Consider the following 5425-nt stretch of genomic DNA (forward strand, 5'->3'; position numbering starts at 1 on the left):
GCTTTTTTAAAATGGTTGTTTTTACATACAGAGTAATTTAATAGAGGTGGGAGTAAAGGAGTTCTACACTTACATCAATACTTTAATAGGGGTGGGAGTAAAGGAGTTCTATACTTATGTCAATAAGACACAATCCAACCTTAATTTCAGTTTTTGCTTTCTTTTTGCAATTAATACATGATGCAAGTTATGCATAAGACACTATGGAAGCAAAACAGAAATAAAATGGCCCTGTCTTAGAGGAGTTGCAATCTAGTTGAGAAGACAAAAAAACATGCGGAATGGATTGTTTGTTTTGATATATAAAACAAGGCAAAGCTGGGCGGACTGTTTATAGGAATGCTCCTTGGGGACCTAGTGACCACCAATTCACCCACACCACTCATTATCAGTATCTGGAAAATCATTAGGCAATCTGCAGATGAGGCTTATATCACAACTGATATTTTGAATAATTAGTTATGTGGTTCTTCATTTATTCTTTGCTATTTTTAAAGTACTTGTCAATATTGCTGAACCAAAGATAAACTCTGTCTTTCTTTTTTTTTAGATTAATTTTGGTATAAGTAATGAGATGACAAAACTTAAAAGAAACATTCATGGGACACATGACCAGAGTGCATTATAATTGAGAATGATATTTGTAAAAACCTATTTTCGAATGAAATATAGTCATTGTAAAATAAGGACCCATGTTCTTCATTTTTCTTCAATTAATAGATTGAAAACTAACATTAATAGTCATTCCTGTTAACATTCATGTGACAATTTGCTACTATCTGAAGACCCTTAGAAAGGCAGAAGATGAACAAAAAAGGACACCATTACATATGACAAATTACATATGTGTATAAATGACTGTTTACAGAACTGATTATATGCCTTGGGTACCCATGAGTTTAAAACAAGTGAATATTAATATACTTCCAGTGTTTTCCCTTCGATTATACTTGTAGGGGATAAGTGTACCAGCTAAGGAAAACATCAGAATCTTATGTATACATAGACTGCCTGGGTTTATTTGCAAGGACTAGATGTTAAGTTATCTCATATTCATGAGTGTTCAGTTAGGTTGCATAATCCACCAAAGTATTAATAAACTAAAAGAATTAAATTGCTTTTAAACAAATAATGGGTAAATTAAAAGGGAAATTTTCCAAGACTTATAAGATAGAAGAATTCAAATCTTATAGTAATAATATTTGATAATGAAGAAAAACTTCAAGTACAATGAAAGGTGGAAGTAGTTTTCAATTTTGTCCTGTTTGATTCTTCTTTAAAGTGTTGACTTCTTTGGAAGAGCAATTTTGGGGTGGAGATGAATTCTATTTAAAGAGTTGTAATTTTTTAGGATTGAAAAATATGACCTAGAAAGAAAGTACATACCTGAAATAAGACAAAATCAACAACAAAAAGAAAAACTTGAGTTCTATTCTGGTTAATTCTTTTTTCTATAACTATTATGAGTGTGTCATTCAAGTTGATTTCTTTTTCTATAGGAAGTAATTATTGAATATTCATGAACTACCTTTATTAGTTTAGTTTATTTTCTCTGCAAGATCATTTATTATTGAAAATGTTTTGAAATCATCTCATTATTTATGAAATATCTGCCTTGTAAAGTAAAAAGAAACCACATTGGTTAATTAAAGTTTTAACTTTACACATATGTATGACTCATTAAGAAGTAGTATGGAATTTTAATTTTGTGGTTGACATGATAATGCCTTAAAAATAATATTTGAATCATAGAACATAAAGACATCCCCTTATACTATGATGGATAATCTGTTACTCTAAGCCTTTTCCTGGGGCTTATATAGGCCCATATGCCTCCTCCTCAAATGCTGGCCTATGATTGTGGGAAAAGTCACTGTGCAAGGACAAGTCCCAACTTCCTATATCACAATATGGTGTCCATCTATTTTCCTCTACTAATTAGTTACTCTTTCCACGTACTGCCTATGTATGTTAGAGGAGGAATGTGGTGTGCAGTCCCATAATTACAAATGCTGCAATGCTGTTTCACACAGCCTTGTGAGAACAGCACAGTGCTGCCATAGGACGAGGCTCACACTGCTATGGGCTACTTACAACTGAGGTTGCCCAAGACCACTACAACCAGTCATAGGTAACACTAACCAGAAGAGATGTCTGGTAGACTGTGGTCCCTTGTTCTCTGTCTAGTACTAAGACTATTGTAGGAGTTTTGTCTACAGGCATTGGAATGGATCTGGAGGCCATTGAGATCTGTCCAGTGCTAGGTTTCATCAATTTGGCACTGAGTTCCAAGGCAAAGTTCCTCTCTCCTCAGACAATGGAGTCTTCCATCACACTATGCTGCCAAGATTGGGATAGTGTTGAAAAATGCAGTTCCTTTCCCACTTAGGCTGATCCTAATCTGAGTCACACTTGAATATGAATAGCCTTCTAGGTCATGGAAACCTTATGATTACATCTCTAGGCCCACTCTAAGTCTGACAATGATGAAGAGCAAAATCAAGACTGTCTCACTGTGGAACAAATCTCTGCTTTGGGCTGGAGCACATCTGGAGGCTCTGTGAGCTTTTGTCTATTTCAGGGCCTTCAGTTTCTCTCTGGTACTAATAATTCTCACTGTGGCCAGCCTGGAACTAAGCTTTAAGGCAAAGCCTTGTGCTTTCTTGCCCTGCTTCCCCATGAATGTGTCTTGTTCTCCCTTTGCCAACCAAGGTTTGAGGAGGAGGGATGGATGAAGTTGTTTTTTTTTTTTTTTTTTTTTTCCCCCTGACTCATGCAATTCCTGCAGCTCAGTCTGTAAGTATAGGCCTGGGTTAAGGGTCATGGGTCTCATCTTATGTCTGGGTTTTAATATAATATGCCTAGAACTGGGTTTCAATTCTAAGATCTAGATTTAGTTACTTCTCTATCTCCAAGTGGGAGGACACTCTTTTCACATTGTATTTCTTCAGGGAGATAGTGAGAGGTGACTCTAGCAAATCTTTCTTTCCTCCCTTCTTCAATGCATTTCTTATTATTATAATAAAAAGAGGCACTATGATCTCTTATCTGGCTTCCTTAGCTCTTGTGAGGGCAGTTTTATTCCTGAATAGCTATGCAAATTGGTATGTCTTTGGGAAGATGATTGCTGCAGGGTATTACTCATCTGCCATCTTTGTCTCATGTTATATCTATTATTTTTTTGTTTATCTTGCTGTATTTTGGCTTTATTTGTTGGTCATTTATAGCATTCAATATATTCGCATATATTTGGTAATTTATTTTGAGTCCTAACTTTTTCAAAATAGTTTTTAGTTGTAGATGGACACAATACCTTTATTTATTTATCTTTATGTTGTGCTGAGGAGCAAACCCACCTGTACTAAGTAAGTGCTCTACCACTGAGCCACAACCCCAACCCCAACCCCTTGAATCTTATCTTTAGTGAGTTTGTATTTCTATTTCTGGTCTTGTTCTTACTGGTTCATCACATTTTGCTTGTTTCTCTTCCACAAAGGGGTGTTAGTAGAATTTTTTTTGAGGGCTTTGGATAGTTTCATGGACTACATTAGCTGATTTTTACTATAACAAAATATCTGAGATTAGTAACTCATAAAAGCAAAAGTTTGATTTAGCTTATTGTTTTGGAGGGTCAAGGGTACAGTACCTGCATCAGCTCAGTTCTGGTTAGGGTGATGACACACCATAGCAGAAGTGCATGTAGAAGCATAAAGTCAGATCTTGAACCAGAGCCAAGAGGGAAGGAGGATGGAGAGGTCCCACCATTACTTTTGAAAGCCTAAGGAACTCCCATAAGGACTCACCTATTAAATATTGGTAGCATCTTTAACATATGGACCTTTAGGCAACACATAATTAAAACATCCAAACCATAATACAGACTGTGTAGCCAGTCTAGTGAGTGGCTTGGCTTAGTATCTGAATTTGAAGTGAGGTGCTGCCTCCTCCAGTTGATAGCTTCATATGGGTTATACCTTCATTCAGCTCTTTGCAGCATTTTTTGAGCCACCTTTCAGGCACCAAGGAGGTGTGTTTCGGTTCCAAATAATAGAGGCAGTTAAGATTCCATTCTTGCTTTCATAACTTTTATTCCTTTGCGATTCTGCCTGCCTTCTGAGAACAAGTTGGCCTAGGTTTAGATATATATGGTATTTGGTATTTTTCTTTCATTGTTGGTTCACAGAAATATTTCTTAATTTCTATGAAAGCATTTTGATTGACTTATAATTAATATAAATATGTATATCCTGAAATTTATAGAAATAAAATGTTTTTATACCAAATGTTATGTAAATACTTTGAAAATATATAATAAATTTAGTTGTTTTGAAAATAATGTGAATAATTTGACTGAACTTATGGTGTTTGGTAGTTAAATTTAAACTGCATATTATCATTTTTTTAGTGTAATTATCTCTAGTGGTATTTCATTACACATCTTAGGTTAGCATTCTTTCGTGGGTTATCTAAATTTTATTTTAGGCAAAATTAAATTCAGTTCTATACTGATTACTCTGAGATATGTAAAATGTTGGTCTAAGTATTTTATTATAAAAGTATATTTATTAAAAGTACACATAACTCATGTCCAATTGGAAAACACAGATAAAGAAGAATTTTGTAAAATAATTTAAAACTCAATTTGGAATTATTTTCCTTATTTCTTCTGATAAATGCAACTAAAGATTCTGAACTTTCTATATAAACAAACATAAGAAAAGTCTGAAAAAATTGAAAGAAGGTGGCAGATGAGATAAGAATCTGGAAGCCAAAACATGACACATTGGTGAGTTTGTTGAGTTTCCTTTTTGTCTCAAATTTCCCTGACTTTGAGCTGATGAAGTTGCCAACCTGCAACACCAAGGGCAGAGATACAGCAAAAGCAGATTCTTTTTAGGGTCATTTCTTCTTTTTGATCACTCAGAATACCACAGTCTCACTATCTCTTCTCAAATGGTGGTCTCTTTGAAAATCATCAATAAATTCTTTATTGTAAGATTTAACTCATATAGCATCATATTTTATTTCTAGTGTAACAAATTGCTACAAAATTTGTGGCTTGAAACAACACAAATTTATGATCTCACTGTCTTGGAGGTTAGAAGTCTGAAATGGATTGTCAGAAATGAGTTCTTTCTCTCCAGGGGAGAATCCATTTCTGTGACTTTCCCAGCTTCTACAGGCCATCTGCATTCCTCACATTCACACCTCTCTCTCCCTCTTTCTCTCTCTCTCTCTCTCTCTCTCTCTCTCTCTCTCTCTCTCCCCCCCCCTCTCTCTCTCTCTCTCTCTCTCTCATATACACATACATCTTTGTTTCCGTCATCCCATCTTCTTCTCTGACTCTGACTCTCCGGCCCTTTTTTTTTTTTTTTTTTTAAATAAGGACCCTTGTGATGACATTGGTTTTCTTTAGATTCCATAA

The sequence above is a fragment of the Marmota monax genome, unplaced genomic scaffold (genome assembly GCF_021218885.2).
Source record: "Marmota monax isolate L192 unplaced genomic scaffold, Marmota_monax_Labrador192_F-V1.1 WCK01_AAM20220418_F8-fsc00053, whole genome shotgun sequence".
NCBI lineage: Eukaryota > Metazoa > Chordata > Mammalia > Rodentia > Sciuridae > Marmota > Marmota monax.